The 17,480-nt window shown below is 49.5% G+C and overlaps 1 non-coding gene across 1 annotated transcript; it reads left to right on the top strand.

Annotated features, from left to right (window-relative positions):
- The first annotated feature begins 2,600 nt into the window (after positions 1-2,600).
- TRNAR-GCG lies at positions 2,601-2,673 on the top strand. Its single transcript has one exon. It is a non-coding gene; the product is annotated as a tRNA-Arg (tRNA).
- The last annotated feature ends 14,807 nt before the right edge of the window (positions 2,674-17,480 follow it).

Below are 17,480 nucleotides of genomic sequence, written 5' to 3'. Positions count from 1 at the left end.
GGAATTTTATTTATTTTACTTTTTGTAATTTATTTTTTATTGATTTCAGAGAGGAAGGGAGAGGGAGAGAGAGATAGAAATATGCATGATGAGAGAGAATCATGCATGGATCGGCTGCCTCCTGCACGCCCCACACTGGGGATCGAGCCCCACGACCCGGGCATGCGCCCTTGACGGGAATCGAACCCAGGACCCTTCAGTCTGCAAGGCTGACGCTCTGTCCACTGACCTAGGGCGGGATGTGCACGTCAACTTAAATGCTGGTTGTCATGTATTTGAAACTGGTGGGGATTTTGAAACTCGATGTGTCGCTGTTGTCCTTGAGGCCAACAGAAGGCGTTTTCCACACGTGTGAGCCGGACCCTCGGTCTCCAGGGCGAGGGTCCAGGCTGCTCCAGACCCAGCCGCTACCCTTTGACCGACAGCGTGAGATTTGCCGGTTGCTGAGTTGGTCCCGTCCGCGTGCAGCTTGCAGTCTCCCTGGGAGACAGACATTAAACTAATAATTACCCAAATACTCTTTAATTACAGTGGTTACACATGCTTCAAAGGAAGGGGTGCAGAGGGCATGGGAGCTGACAGGCAGGGAGGCCGCGAAGGGAGGCGGTCCTGAAGCCAGAGCCTTTAAACAGCCCGTGAAGGGTGGGTGGGGAGGCCTTCCCCAGGGTGTGGCAGCCCCTGGACCTTGACATAGACCCTGGCTACTCTCTGTGGTCCCTGCACCAGCAGCATCACCATTTCCTGGGCGCTTGTTGGAAATGCAGACGCTCAGGCTGCTCAGCCGACTTGCTGAATCTGCTTTTTTTGCTTTCTTTTTTTTTTTAATCCTCACCCAAGGATATTTTTCCATTGATTTCTAGAGAGAGTGGAAGAGAAAGGGAAAGACAGAGAGAAACATCGATGTGAGAGAAACACATCGATGAGTTGCCTCCTGCACGCGGCCCCAACCAGGGCCGGGGCCGGGGAGGAGCCTGCAACCGGGGTATGTGCCCTTGATTGGAACCCGGGACCCTTCGGTCCGCAGGCCGACGCTCTATCCACTGAGCCAAACCGGCTAGGGCTGAGTCTGCATTTGAACAAGATTCCAGTGCCGGGTGAAGTCTGAGAAATGCCGATGGAATCGAGGTACTGAATTGAGGTTCTGGGCTTTGCTGGGACGGAGTTGGGTGGCCTCGGGCAGGTCATTTCTCTGGGAAATGAGGGGATCAGAGCAGCTCACAAGTCCCCCCTGGCTTCTCTGGTGCCGCCTGCAAGTGGATTGAGGTCCCGGGTTTACACAGCACCCACCTCTGAGCTGCCTCTGGTGGGGGCCGGGCAGTCTCGTCCGCGCTCTGGTCTGACTTCCGGAACCAATGAAGAGGCTAGAGCAGTGGTTCCCAACAGGGGGGCAATTTGATGTTTAAGGGGGGCAATTCGAGAATGAGTTATTCACAGTGAAATTTTTGCATGTCTTCCGGTTCCAGGGGCCTCCTGTACAGCCTATAAATATATATTGTGTCATATTTATGCATTTCAGTTCTCTATGTTTTGAAACTTTATTTGCTATTTTTTTAAAATTTTTATTGAATTCAGACAGGAATGGAGAGGGAGAGAGAGACAGAAACATTTATGATGACAGAGAATCATGGATCGGCTGCCTCCTGCACGCCCCCTACTGGGGATCGGCCCGCAACCCAGCATGTGCCCCGACCGGAATCGAACCCGGGACCCTTCAGTCCCCAGGCCGACGTTCTGTCCACTGAGCCAAACCGGCCAGGGCTATGTGCTATCTCTTCATATCACTTCCTATTAGTATTATTTTTTAAACCATTTCTTAGCGATTTCTTCCTCGGTACTTCAACTGTCCGTCCGTTCTTTTATTTCTCTCTCTCATGGATGCCATGTTCTTTGGAAGCTTGTTTAGACCAAGTTCATGGCCTTCGAGGCTTCCTCCACGTGAATAGGAGCTCACTTTTTGATTAATAAGAATTCTATGTCACGGGGGGTGGCGGGGGGGCCTGGCGTCAGGATGTTAGAGATGCTTGGGTGGGGCGTGGCCACAGAAAGGTTGGGACCCACTGGGAGAGACCGTCAGAGCTTTGGAGAAAGAGCAGAATAATTCACAAAAAGTGCGTGGGGCCGAAACCGGTTTGGCTCAGTGGATAGAGCGTCGGCCTGCGGACTGAAGGGTCCCAGGTTCGATTCCAGTCAAGGGCATGTACCTGGGTTGCGGGCACATCCCCAGTAGGAGATGTGCAGGAGGCAGCTGATCGATCTTTCTCTCTCATCAATGTTTCTAACTCTCTATTCCCCTCCCTTCTTCTCTGTAAAAAATTAATAAAATATATTTAAAAAAAAAAAGAAAAAAGAAAACACATATATAATTACATTAAAAAAAAAAAAAAGCGCTTGGGGCTTTTTTGCACACAAGGGAGGTTGTCCTAAGGCGACTCGGGAGGATTTGGCCTGAAGTGAGAGAGAAACTGGCCGTGGTCACCAGGGCCTTGAGGAAGAAAAGTCTAACGTTTCTGCCAAAAGGGGAACCCAGAACGAGGCGGGGAGGAGCCTGCTTAACAGGGGTGCATGTGGACACGATACTTGACAAGTTGCCACGGGCTCTAGCCGGTGTGGCTCAGTGGATAGAGCGTCGGCCTGCGGACTGGAGGGTCCCGGGTTCGATTCCCGTCAAGGGCACCTGCCCGGGTTGTGGGCTCGGTCCCCAGTGAGGGGGCGTGCAGGAGGGAGCCGATCCATGATTCTCTCTCATCATTGATGTTCCTCTCTCCCTCTCCCTTCCGCTCTGAAATCAATAAAAATATAAAAATAATAATAAGAATTGCCACGGGGTTTTGTCCCTGAGATCCCCCCCTTGCTGTCGAGAGGGCCCTGCGGGGTGATACCAGGGGTCCTTGAGCCTTGCAGTCTGTGGATGGGCTGCAGTGGCACCTACAGCTGTGCAAAGAGTGACATGTGTGCTCACGTTTCTCAGGAGAAGACCCATAGCTTTCACCAGCCTCATGGGGTCCGTCTGCAGCCCTGGCCAGTTTGGCTCAGTGGCTAGAGCGTCGGCCTGCAGACTGAAGGGTCCCAGGTTCGATTCTGGTCCAGGGCACATGTCCGGGTTGTGGGCTCCATCCCCAGTGAGGGGCGTGCAGAAGGCAGCCGATCATGATTCTCTCTCATCATTGACGTTTCTCTCTCTCTCTCTCCCTCTTCCTCCCTCTCTGAAATCAATAAAAATATATTTTAAAAAAAGAACTAGGGGCCAGGGCCTTTCTTGGCGGATCTCCCCCAGCCTTACTATGGGCCGGGCACCGTTCTGAGCACTGCCCATGTATTCGCTCATTTGCCTTGAATAACTTTCCAGAAGTCGCACACCTAGGAAGTGTCAGGACCGTGATGGTACCCAGGCAGTCGGGCCCCAGCGTCCGGGCTCCCAGGAGCTGACCTTAGTAACCGGGCAGGTGAGACGGGGGCTGGGGGTGGCGAGCTCTCGTTGGTCCAACAAGAAATGAGATGACAAAGGCCCCTGCTTCACGGGGAACAGGACGGACTTCGCCGGGGAAACGTGTGTTATGAGTAGCACTGGGTTGCCAGACCAGCCCATGAGAGCCTGTGTCACGATCGGGCCCAACTCATGCTTGCTTGCAAAGGAGAACAATGAGGAAGCGAGCCTGGTGCGGTGCTGCACGCCAAATGGAATGTTCTAGAATCGGATAGAAGGGGCTGGAAGAATTGCACTGTCTAAGGGGAGGGGAGGTGGTAGCAGGAAGTTGTGTAGATTCTGAAAGAGGGGATTAAAGGAGGTGAGAGGCCCAAGCAGGGCCAAATGTATGTCCAATCAGCAGCTTCAGAAGGTCAAGTCAGCCCTGGCCGGTTTGGCGCAGTGGATAGAGCGTCGGCCTGCGGACTGAAGGGTCCCGGGTTCGATTCCCGTCAGGGGCACATGCCCGGGTTGCAGGCTCGATCCCCAGTGGGGAGCGTGCAGGAGGCAGCTGATCCATGATTCTCATCATTGATGTCTCTATCTCTCTCTCCCTCTTCCTTCCTCTCTGAAATCAATAAAAATATATTTGAAAAAAAAGATAATAAATAGTATTTAAAAAAAAATAAAAGGTAACATCACACTGGTTTTTATTACCCGCTAATGAACGTGTATAGCTCACAGACCTGACCCTTCCCCCACCCCGGGCCTTCCCCAAGTATAGAGGCCTTTTGTCTTCTCTTTTATTCATTTGTGTGCTATTTGAATCTTTATCCGCAGGCATTATCTGTAAGATCTATGTATTTGTAAATGGAGCCGGAGGACTGTGAGAAGTGGGGTGACCTCTGGAAGGGGTTGGGCTCCGTCTCCTGTCACCGTCGTCATAAAGGAGTTTCTGATATTAAATATATATGCTCTATTGTGTGTGTATTTTGGGAGGACGGAGAGAGCTGTAGGAACTGTGAGGGTTTTCAGTGCAGCCGGAAGCTGAGAAGAAAGGATCATATTGTAGATCCACTGCCTTCCTTCTCCACTCCCCCGCTCCCCTGACCCCCCAACCCCCCAAATCCTGGGGAGGTGATAAATAGGGAATCAAAACCAGGTAGGAGTGATCATTTGGGAAAGCAGGCATGTCCGCCTTCGGGATTTACACGGGAAACCGTAGCTTCGTTCATGAGTCTTGGTTACCTGTGGTTTGTCTTCTGGGCGGCGCCCGAAGGCCACCCCTGACCCCATCCCATTCCCAGGGGCGCAGCAATGGAGCGGACTTCGGGGTGCATGTGTTTGGTAAAAAGCAATTGCCAGCCCGGCCAGTGTGGTTCGGTGGTTGAGCGTCGACCTATGAACCCGGAGATCAAGGTTCGATTCCCGGTCGGGGCACATGCCCGGGTTGTGGGCTCCATCCCCAGTGTGGGGCCTGCAGGAGGCAGCTGATCCATGATTCTCTGTCATCACTGATGTTCCTTTCTCTCCCTCTCCCTTCCTCTCTGAAATCAATAAAAATGATTCTCTCAGCCGAAACCGGTTTGGCTCAGCGGATAGAGCGTCGGCCTGCAGACTGAAGGGTCCCAGGTTCGATTCCGGTCAAGGGCATGTACCTGGGTTGCGGGCACATCCCCAGTAGGAGGTGTGCAGGAGGCAGCTGATCCATGTTTCTCTCTCATCGATGTTTCTGACTCTCTATCTCTCTCCCTTCCTCTCTGTAAAAGGTCAATAAAATATATTTAAAAAAAAAATGATTCTCTCAGCCATTCACTAGCTACAGACCAAAGACCAGGGTGGACTTGCCATGACCTGGAAGCAGGTCCCCTCCAAAATTCTGGACTCTTCCCCCACTGCACAGCCCCCCGCTTGAAGTATCCGTGCCCCCTCCTCTGCCCCATCCTGGGAGACGTGTACCTGCTCCCCCGGGCCTCGTGCCCACCATCAACCCCAGCCCCCCTTCCCGCGTCCTCCCTAGGACTGAGCACCCCACATCTTCCTGTACCCCAGCTCCCCACCACGGGTGCAAACACACCTGTCTCTCTCCTTTGTCCCTGCTTCTCCCCAGCCTTCCCATGTCACTTCTCTGCACGCGAGGACTTCACAGCGAAGAGTCCACCCTGTCTGTCCCTACTCCCTGTCCTCCCCTGCTCTCCAGAGAGGATTTCACCCCCCCACTCCTGACCTGCTTCCCCCAGAGGTCTGTGGCCACCTCCTAATCACACCCTGTGGCCTATTTTGTGGCCTCTTCTTTTTTTTTTTTTTTTTAAATATATTCTATTGATTTTCTACAGAGAGGAAGTGAGAGGAATAGAGAGTTAGAAACATCGATGAGAGAGAAACATCAATCAGCTGCCTCCTGCACACCCACCACTGGGGATGTGCCCACAACCAAGGTACATGCCCTTGACCGGAATTGAACCCAGGACCCTTCAGTCCTCAGGCCGACACTCTATCCACTGAGCCAAACCAGTTAGGGCTTTTTTTTTTTTTTTAATACATTTTTATTGATTTCAGAGAGGAAGGGAGAAGGAGAGAGAGAGAAACATCAATGATGAGAGAGAATCATTGATTGGCTGCCTCCTGCATGCCCCACACTGGGGATCGAGCCCACAACCCGGGCATGTGCCCTTGACCGGAATCGAACCTGGGACCTTTCAGTCCTCAGACCGATGCTCTATCCACTGAGCCAAACGGGCTAGGGCTTGTGGCCTCTTCTTACCTAACTTTTCTTTTCTTTTTTAAATCCTCCCCAAGGATATTTTTCCATGGATTTTTAGAGAGCGTGGAAGGGAGAGGGAAAGACAGAGAGAGACATCGATGTGAGAGAAACACATCAATGGGTTGCCTCCTGCATGCTCCCCAACTAGGGCCCTGACTGGGGATCAAACCCACAACCCAGGCATGTGCCCTTGACCGGAATCAAACCTGGGACCCTTCAGTCCGCAGGCCGACGCTCTATCCACTGAGCCAAACCGGCTAGGGCAGTGGTCGGCAAACTGCGGCTCCCGAGCCACATGAGGCTCTTTGGCCCCTTGAGTGTGGCTCTTCCTAAGCCGTAGGAGTACCCTCATTAAGTTAATAACAATGTACCTACCTATATCGTTTCAGTTTAAAAAATTTGGCTCTCAAAAGAAATTTCAATCGTTGTACTGTTGATATTTGGCTCTGCTGACTAATGAGTTTGCCGACCACTGAGCTAGGGCTGACCTGACTTTCCCGTGGCAGGTACTGTTGTGGGGAGTCTTGCCCCCAGTGGGTTCTGGGTCCTCCTTAGATCTTTCTGGTCCTGTTTTCCACCAGCCCCTCCTCTCCTGGCTACATGTGGGGGCCGGGGCCGTGGCTCCCTGCACCTCACTTTCTTCCTGTGACGATGGTTGCAGCCTGCTCGGCGAGGGCTCCTGGCCTCTATCCCTGTCCTCACGTCACCTGAAAGCAGCTTAGAGCTGGGATTACACTTGTTATAGCTTTGGCTACACCTGGGTTTCTTTCTACCGTCTTATTCTGTGCTTTCTTCTTTTTTGATTCTTCTTTTTTGTTGCTGTACTGCTTCGGAACTTACGCACTCTATTTCTGTTCTCTTCACGCAGGCAGAATGCACAGGGTTTAAAGTCGGTTGGTGTCTGTATATCTCTTTTGAGATAACTCGAGAAGCTGGGGATGCTTAAAGTCACTGTTGTCCGCGCTCACGTTCAGTTGCCATGCGGTGGGTTAGCTACACCGCCTTTCTCTAACTCTACACATTGGGCCTTGTTTGGAAATATTTTTATTGATTTTGGAGCAGTGGTTCTCAACCTCCTGGCTCTTTAAATACAGTTCCTCATGTTGGGACCCAACCATAAAATTATTTTCGTGGCTACTTCATAACTGTAATGTGGCTACTGTGATGAATCGTCATGTCAATATCTGATATGCAGGATGGTCTTATGTGAAAGGGTCGTTCGACCGCCAAAGGGGTCTCGACCCACAGGTTGAGAACCGCTGTTTCAGAGGCAGAGAGGGAGAGGGAGAGAGAGAGAAACATCAATGTGAGAAGCATTGATCAGCTGCCTCCTGCAACGCCTCCTACTGGGGATGGAGCCCAGAATCTGGGCATGTGCCCTGACCCAGAATGAAACCCACACCCTTCCCTGCTCAGGACGATGCCCAACCATTGAGCCACACTGGCCAGGGCGAACTCAAAAAACACACAAAAAATTCCATCCACGGCCAACTAACCCAGTTGCTTTCTTCCTGTCTCTATGCCACCAGATACCTTGCTCTGGCCCATTGTTCCCTTGTTGCCAAATGCCTTCTGTCCCTCTTTGGACAAAGCCCTAGTCCTGCCAGGCCCAATTAAAAACTATCTCTGGGCCCCCCCCACCCCACCCCTTGCAGAATTAGCCTTTCCTTCCACATTCGCGGCCATTGTCACCTCACCTCTTAGTCTGTAGCTGTGCATGTCCAGGCCCCGCACCGGACCCAGAGCAACTTAAAAGCTCAAAGCTGTGTCATTTATTTCTGGAGCCCCAATGCCTGGGCAGAGTAGTTGCTTAATAGATATCTATCGATTGAACAGAATCTATGCCAAAATCAATACTCTCTTCTTCTCGTACAGTCATTTTTTTAAAAATCACAAGCGCCTTGGGACAAGTCCGCTTCACCTTCTCGGATCTCAGCGTCCTTCGCTGTGAAGTGACGGGCTGCGTCTGCGATCGCCACTCGCTCTAAGGCGGCGAGATTCGGTGTAACTTGTGTGACTGTCGGTCGTGAGAACATGGACCAACGCTTGAGTCCCGAGTGGAATGAAGGGATGAGGGGGCCGTGGAGAGAGAGCCCATGATTCTGCAGTAACTGGGCATGATTGGGAAGAGAGGAAAGAGAAGGGACTCAAAGGCAAATGAATATGAAATAAAGATGGCATTTGAAATTTGTGACCTGGCCCTGGCCGGTTTGGCTCAGTGGGTAGAGCGTCGGCCTGTGGACTGAAGGGTCCCAGGTTCAATTCCAGTCAGGGGCGCATGCCCGGGTTGCGGGCTGGGTCCCCATTGGGGGCGTGCAGGAGGCAGCCAGTCAGTGGTTCTCTCTCATCATTGATGTTTCTGTCTCTCACTCTCCCTTCCTCTCTGGAAAAAGAAAAAAAAAGGAATAGTAAAATTTGTGACCTGAGATAACTTGATTGGCTGTCTAAAAAAAAAAAAAATGAACATGTTATCACAAAATAAAATTTCAGATGAGTTAAAGATGGCAAATATAAAAAAATGAACTCGAGAAATTCTAAATATGACTGACATCCCAGAAGCCATAAAAGAAAAGATTAACATAATTGACCTAACACAAGTTAAAATTCCTCATAAACAGAGAGTCTTCTAGCTTTTTAAAACTAGGAGAACATTTTTGCAGCCTGCAGCAGAGATAGAGCTAATTTCCTTAATATGTAAAGAGTTCCTACAAATCAATGAGAAAAAGACCATCGACTCCATTTTTAAAGTGGGTACGAACATGGACAGTTCACAGAAAGGGAAATAGAAATGTTTTTTAACCACAGAAGAATGTACTCAGCCCACTGGTAATAAGAGAAATGCAAGTTAACTCTGCTATGAAGAAGTGACAACGAGAACAGATACTCATGATAGAGCGTCAGTCACAGAGAGAATTTCGACAATACTGATTAAAATTAAAAGTGCCGAAGTCATTTTGGAAATTCCTCTCACAGATATGTTGCACACATGTGACCTGATGCATTTTTCAAGAGAACTCATTGCCTCATTGCTTGGAAAAGGAAAGAGGAACCAACGTTATTGTCCATCAGTGGAGAATCGGTACATAAATTGTCCTGCAACTGCACCGTACAATTCTGTGCAGTTGTAAAACAGAATGTGAGCCCTAGCTGGTTTGGCTCAGTGGATAGAGCGTCGGCCTGCGGACTGAAGGGTCCTGGGTTTGATTCCGGTCAAGGGCACATGCCCTGGTTGCGGGCTTGATCCCAGTGGGCAGCGTGCAGAAGGCAGCTAATCAATGATTTTCATCATTGATATTTCTACCTCTCCCTCTCCCTTCCTCCCTGAAATCAATAGAAATATATTATAAAAAACAAACAAACATAATGTGAACCTACCTATGTGGTCGCTGAGCTATTTCCTTTAGTGAGAAACTAAGGGACAGTAAGTACGCCTGGCTATCCAGTCACTCTGCCAAGATACCTAGGAGCCTAGTAACAGGTTTCCTCACAGCGGGCTGGCTTTTCCCTTCTCTCTTTCTGCATTTTGAATTTTGTACTTTATGCATGTATTATCTAATACAAAAAATTCTCTTTTAAAAAAATATATTTTATTGATTTTTTATAGAGAGGGATAGAGAGTTAGAAACATCCATGAGAGAGAAACATCCATCAGCTGCTTCCTGCACACCCCCTATTGGGGATGTGCCCGCAACCAAGGTACATGACCTTGACTGGAATCGAACCTGGGACCTTTCAGTCCGCAGGCCAATGCTCTATCCCAGCGGTTCTCAACCTGTGGGTCGCGACCCATTTAGGGGTCGAACGACCCTTTCACAGGGGTCGCCTAAGACCATCGGAAAACATATATAATTACATATTTTTTTGTGATGAATCACTATGCTTTAATTATGTTCAATTTGTAACAATGAAAATACATCCTGCATCTCAGATATTTACATGACGATTCATAACAGTAGCAGCATTACAGTTATGAAGTAGCAACGAAAATAATTTTATGGTTGGGGGTCACCACCACATGAGGAACAGTATGAAAGGGTCACGGCATTAGGAAGGTTGAGAACCACTGCTCTATCCACTGAGCCAAACCGGTTAGGGCACAAAAAAATTCTTTAAAAAAAAATTAATTTCAATAATAGATTTTTCTTTAAAAATATTTATTTCAGAGAGGAAGGGAAAGAAAGAGAGAGGTAGAAACATCAATGATGAAAGAGAGAAGCATTGATCGGCTGCCTCCTGCACGCCCCCCTGCTAGGGATCGAGCCTGCAACCCGGGCATGTGCCCTGGACCAGAATGGAGCCCAGGACCCTTCGGTCCACCGGCTGACGCTCTATCCACTGAGCCAAACCGGCCAGGGCCAAAAAAATTCTTAGAGAAGGAAAGGAGGTGAGGGTGGGAAGGTGGGAAGCAGGCTCTCACCTTCGCTCTGCGTTTTCACACGGGCTATTTCGGGCGTTTCCCTCTGTAACCCTTTGAGGGCTTGCCATTTCCACAGGCCCAGACGCTGAAGGTCTGACATCTGAAATGATTGCTCAAGTTCACTCAGGGAGCCCGGGAACCTGGCGTGGGACAGCAGCATTTTCTTGTTTCCTTCTCTCGTTTTCAGCTGACATCTCAGAGGTTAAGGGCCCATGGCGGTACGGCGGGGCCTGGGCCAGCGATGGCGAACCTATGACACGCGTGTCAGAGGTGACACTCGAACTCATTTTTTTGGTTGATTTTTCTTTGTTAAATGGCATTTGAATATATAAAATAAATAGCAAAAATATGTCTTTGTTTTACTACGGTTGCAAAGATCAAAACATTTCTATATGTGACAGGGCACCAGAGTTAAGTTAGGGTTTTTCAAAATGCTGACACGCCGAGCTCAAAAGGTTCGCCATCACTGTCCTAGGCCCTTCCCTCTCAGGGAAGTGAGCGTAGAGTTTCCTCTGGCTCCAGCAGCCGGCTTGCTGGCTGGCCCGTGCCTACAGGGGGAGGCGGAGGCAGCAGGTGGAGGGGGAGGCAGCCCGGAACCTAGGCCGCTGCCACATCAGACACAATGAGGGGGATTAGGGATGGGCTTTGCGTCCTCCATTTGAAGTTCCCGGCTTTTATCAGAGTGTCTGAACCTTCATATCCTTTCCAGGGAGCTTTTATTGCTGCCTGTGAACTGGCCTCAGGTAGGTCCCAGCTGCTGCCCGGTGCAGAGGGAGCCCGCCCTTCTGGGGCCTTCCCTTGGCTTTAACGGCGGAGGGCTTTGCAGGGCTCACGGCGCTTGGTACTTAGAAGATTCTGGAAGAGTCCCTTTTTCTTTTCTTTTTGGTTAATCCTCACCCGAGGATATTTTTCCATTGGTTTTTAGGGAGAGTGGAAGAGAGAGGGAAAGACAGAGAGAAACATTGATGTGAGAGAAACACATTAACTGATTGCCTCCTGCACGAGCCCTGACCAAAGCCTGCAACCCAGGTCCATGTCCTTGACCGGAATCGAACTGGGGGACCCTTCGGTCTGCAGGCCTACGCTCTGTCCAGTGAGCCACACCAGCTAGGCCAGTGGTTCTCAACCTTCTGGCCCTTTAAATACAGTTCCTCATGCTGTGACCCAACCATAAAATTATTTTCGTTGCTACTTCATAACTGTCATGTAGCTACTGTGATGAATCGTCATGTAAATATCTGATATGCAGGATGGTCTTAGGCGACCCCTGTGAAAGGGTCGTTCGACCGCCAAAGGGATCGCGTCCCACAGGTTGAGAACCGCTGAGTTAGGGCAACAGTAGCTTTTTCTCTCCTCCTACCCACAGCTGCAATCAGATAGCATGTCTTTAATTAAAGGAAGGGAGACGTGGTTTTTGTTTTTATTTTTTGGGTGGTTATTTTTTTTTTTTTTGTCTCGCAGAAACACCTGTGCTGTTTTCAAAGTAGGATATTGACGGTTTCCTCTTTGCTGACGCGCAGTGCCGTATGGAGAACAAAGCTGAAGTTGTTGGCGTATATACCACGAGGTTGGCATTTACAAGGCATAGCTTCGCCAGGGGGGAAGACTCTGATGTCTTTTTTAAAAATATATATATTTTATTGATTTTTTTACAGAGAGGAAGAGAGGGATAGAGAGTTAGAAACATCGATGAGAGAGAAACCTCGATCAGCTGCCTCCTGCACACCTCCTACTGGGGATGTGCCCGCAACCCAGGTACATGCCCTTGACCGGAATCGAACCTGGGACCCTTGAGTCCACAGGCCGACTCTCTATCCACTGAGCCACACCGGTTAGGGCGAATCTGATGTCTTTAAGAGACAGAATCACCCAGCACAACTTGTCCTCAGGTGCCGTGTCATATTTAGTTTCTAAGTTGGAGTCATCTCTTAAGAAAGGCAGGGTTGCCCTAGCCGGTTTGGCTCAGTGGATAGAACATCAGCCTGCGGACCCAAGGGTCCCGGGTTCGATTCCAGTCAAGGGCACGTACCTCGGTTGCAGGCTCCTCCCCAGCCCGGGCCCTGGTCTGGGCACTGCAGGAGGCAACCAATCGATGTGTTTCTCTCACATCGATGTTTCTCTCTGTCTCTCCCACTCCCGTGGAAAAATATCCTTGGTTGAGGATTAACAAAAAAGAAAGAAAGGCGGGGTTGTCCTGGCTGGGTAGGTCAGTGGGTTGGAGCATTGTCCTGTACACCAAGAGGTTAGGAGCTCAATTGCAGCTCAGGACACATTCCTAGGTTGCGGGTTCGATTTCCAGTCGGCATGTTCAAGAGGCAACCAGTCGATGTTTCTCTCACATCAATGTTTCTCTCTCTCATCAATGTCTCTCTCTCTCTCTCTCTCTCTCTCTCTCTCGATCTCTCTCTCAAAATCAATAAAAACATATCTTTGGGTGAGAATTAAAAAAAAAAAAAGAGCCTGGCCAGTGTGGCTCAGTGGTTGAGCATCAACCTATGAACCAGGAGGTCACGGTTCGATTCCCGGTCAGGGCATATGCCTGGGTTGCAGGCTCGATCCCCAGTAGGGGCGTGCAGGAGGCAGCCGATCCATGATTCTCTCTCATCATTGATGTTTCTATCTCTCTCTCTCTCTCCCTCTCAGAAATCAATAAAAATACTTAAAAAAAAAAAAGAGTTAGAAAGAAAGACAGAGGCAGGTCCTTTGAGGCTGAGGCCGGAATGCTCGTGGGGGTGGGAAGACCCTGGGGTCTGTGGCCGGAGCTGGCGCGTCCAACACGCTGTCGCCTGTACTGCTGGCTCCTGCACCCTAAGGACCCGCCCTGTCCGTTTTCATTGTCTGGCCGATGGGAGTGGAAATGCTTGGAAGTCCCAGAGCTGTGCCCGTGCAAACTTTGCGCCCAGCTCTTTGCTGAGTGCACGAGTCGGCAGGAGACACCCAGTAACCGCTCGCCATGGGGAGGAATTTTGAGATTTGAGGTAGACCTTAAAGCTTTCGATCAGAAAGAGGCCTGGAGGAACGCAGGCTCCTCCCATGGCTCCTCCGTTTTCCTGTCACTTGAATAATTAAGTGCATGCCCCGTGGGATTTTTCCTCCCCTGGGCTCCAGGCCCTCCCTCAGCACGGCCCCGCTTCTGTAAAGGGCACATTCTGAGTATCTTTTTTTTTTCTTTAAATATGTTTTATTGAGTTTTTTTTACAGAGAGGAAGGGAGAGGGATAGAGAGCTGGAAACATCGACGAGAGAGAAACATCGATCAGCTGCCTCCTGCACACCTCCCACTGGGGATGTTCCCGCAACCCAGGTACATGCCCTTGACCGGAATCGAACCTGGGACCCTTGAGTCCGCAGGCCGACGCTCTATCCACTGAGCCAAACCGGTTAGGGCATTCTGAGTATCTTAACGTCCTCCCAGGAGATCCACTCCGTCATTGACTTGTGTTCTAGCTCCTTACCCAGAAAAACTTGCCAGTCACATTAGCCGAGTTTTTTTTTTTTTTAAATATATTTTTATTGATTTCAGAGAGGAAGGGAGAGGGAGAGAGCGATAGAAACATCATTGATGAGAGAGAATCCTGATTGGCTGCCTCCTGCACGCCCCCCACTGCGGGCATCGGCACTGACTGGGAATCGAACCGTGTCCTCCTGGTTCCTAGGTTGATGCTCAACCACTGAGCCACGCCGCTGGGCTCAGCCGAGTTCTTTTGCTTCCATTGTAGAACTCGTCAGAATTTCTCTGTCAAACTTCTAGTTTGGGGCCTTTATGCCTTAGTTGTAAAAATTCACCCTGACCGGTTTGGCTCAGGGGATGGAGCGTCGGCCTGCGGACTGAGGGGTCCCGGGTTCGATTCCGGTCAAGGGCATGTACCTTGGTTGCGGGAGCATCCCCAGTGGGAGGTGTGCAGGAGGCAGCTGATCGATGTTTCTCTCTCGTCGATGTTTCCAGCTCTCTATCCCTCTCCCTTCCTCTCTGTAAAAAAAACACAATAAAATATATTTAAAAATAATTCATCCCCTCTCTCCAGGTAGATTAGCCATCTTGGCTCTGGAACTGGTCCCCCCTTCTTTTCTTCCCCTTTGAATTCATTGTCAGAAAAGATGGCTCCTCCCCGGCCTGGGCCTTTAAATATCTGATGGCCATTGATCCAGGACGAATGTAATGTTTGTTTTGCCTTTTCACACCTGGACCCCTCTGCTGGCTGCCATTCCCCCCCCCCCATTTCTCCAGGGACAGAAAGTGGGGTGCTGGGTGTCCTGGGGATGTGGCCCCCTCCTGGGGCTGTCACCCTCCCTGCACGGACTTGAGGCTTCTTCCAGATCTCACTTCCTCATCCCTGGAAACCACCTCTTAGTCCTTGAAATAGTCCGCAGTGGTTTTAAGATGTGTCGGTCCAGTTCTGTTTCTTTCCAGATCGAGTTCAGATCCAAATGTCCAAGGAGTGAACAGTCTCTTGGATCTCGGATCTCTTCCTTTTGTTTTTTTAGAAAATAGCTTTTATTGATTTTTTTTTCTTGTTACAAAGAGATTTATGATGGTTGTAGAAAATTCGGAAAACAAGCAAGAAGGAGAAAACAAAAACCACCTATAATTATTAATATTTTAGTATACTATATATATATACTTCTAGAATATATTTTTTAATTTTTAAAATATTTTTTTATTGATTTCAGAGAGGAAAGGAGAGGGAAAGAGGATGGAAACATCAGTGATGAGGGAGAATCATCCATCGGTTGCCTCCTGCAGGCCCCCTACTAGGGATGGAGCCCGCAACCTGGGCCTGTGCCCTGACCGGGAATCGAACCGTGACCTCATTCAACTGCTGAGCCACACCGGCCGGGCTATATTTTGTCATTTTAAAACATGAGATCATAATGAATGTACCATCTTGTTACCTTTTTTTTTTTGCTTTTACTTAAATATGTTATTAAAAATTCCATCAGGCCCTGGCCAGCATGGTTCAGTGGTTCGAGCGTTGGCCCTTACACCAAAGGGTTGCATGTTCGATTCTCAGTGGAGGCACATACCTGGGTTATGGGTTTGCTTTCCTGCCCCTAGTGGGGGCTCATACGGGAGGCAACTGGTTGATGTCTCTCTCACATCAATGTTTCTCTCTCTCTCTCTCTCTCTCTCTCTCTCTCTGTTACCTCTCCCCAACCTCTCTTCCACTCTCTCTGAAAAGCAATAAAAAAAAAATATCCTTGCCCTGACGGGTTTGGCTCAGTGGATAGAGGGTCAGCCTGCAGACTGAAAGGTCCCAGGTTCAATTCCGGTCAAGGGCATGTACCTTGGTTGTGGGCACATCCCCAGTAGGAGGTGTGCAGGAGGCAGCTGATCGACGTTTCTCTCTCATCGATGTTTCTAACTCTCTATCCCTCTCTGCAAAAAATCAATAAAATATATATTTTTTAAAAAAATATATCCTTGGGTGAGGATTTAAAAAAAATATTCCATTGGGTTAAACATTCTCCGGCAAGTTCCTGTGGAGGGTGGCATTGGTGTTCTTTTGAACAGTTGGACCTTGTATATCACAGCAGCCTCCCACATGTAGGCTGTGTCCTTCGTCTTATAAAGGGTTCTGTGGCGATGTCCGTGCCCATTTGTGCCCACAGCCTGATGCATTTCCAGGAGGGAATCCGTGGGCCAAGGGCACAGCCCTCTACGCAGTGGTTCTCAACCTCCTGGCCCTTTAAATACAGTTCCTCATGTTGTGACCCAACCATAACATTATTTTCGTGGCTACTTCATAACTGTAATGTTGCTACTGTGATGAATCGTCATGTAAATATCTGATATGCAGGATGGTCTTAGGCGACCCCTGTGAAAGGGTCGTTCGACCGCCAAAGGGGTCGCGACCCACAGGTTGAGAACCGCTGTTCTAAAGGCTCTGCATAAGGAACGGTAAATTGCCTTCCAGAAACGTTGTCTCGTATTTGTGGTTCCTTTGGGGTGACTACCAAGTCTTATTCTTTTTAAAAAAAAAACCCTGGTTGTACGTTCTTAAGACATCGCTTTCCAAATGTTTCTCTCCTGTTGGTTAAGAGTAACTGATGGATCCGAAACCGGTTTGGCTCAGTGGATAGAGTGTCGGCCTGCGGACTGAAGGGTCCCGGGTTCGATTCCGGTCAAGGGCGTGTACCTGGGTTGCGGGCACATCTCTAGTGGGAGATATGCAGGAGGCAGCTGATCGATGTTTCTCTCCCATCGATGTTTCTAACTATCTATCTCTCTCCCTTCCTCTCTGTAAAAAATCAATAAAATATATTTTAAAAAAAAGAAAAAAAAAAAAAAGAGTAACTGATGGGGCCCAGCCGGGCATGGCTCAGTGGTTGAGCATTGACCCAGGAACCTAGAGGTCACCGGTTCGATTCCCATCAGGGCACATGCCCGGGTTGCAGACTTGGTCCCTGGTGTGGGGTGTGCAGGAGGCAGCCGATCCATGATTCTCTCTCATCAGTGATGTTTCTGTCTCTCTCTCTCTCTCTCCCTCTCTGACATGAATAAAAATATAAAAAAACAAGCATGTGGCCCCCACTCCAGAGACCAGAGTTGGTTCTCCCTGGCTGTGCTGGTGTTTGCCGGGGGAGGTGGGGGGACGGAGGGTTTCCTGTGGAGACCTCAAGCTCTGTCCCCCGGGTCCTGGCCAGGGCAGTGCCTCTGCCCGTAGCTTCAGCCCTTGCAGCCCAGTTCCTCGGGTGCCACCTTGGGCAGGTGGGGGCACAGGAGGGAGGTTTGGTGGCATTACCAGGGCAGCCACATTGCTTAGGCTGAATGGCTCTTCCTCCCCGCACGGGCTCCGTGGTCGTGGGTGAGGCCCCGAGGAGTTCTATTTCTTTCTTTCTTTCTTTTTTTATAAAGATTTTATTTATTTATTTTTTTATTTATTTTATTTATTTTTT

Source organism: Myotis lucifugus, unplaced genomic scaffold (genome assembly GCF_000147115.1).
Source record: "Myotis lucifugus unplaced genomic scaffold, Myoluc2.0 scaffold_1221, whole genome shotgun sequence".
Lineage (NCBI taxonomy): Eukaryota > Metazoa > Chordata > Mammalia > Chiroptera > Vespertilionidae > Myotis > Myotis lucifugus.
This window is presented reverse-complemented; position numbering and strand designations above follow the sequence as displayed.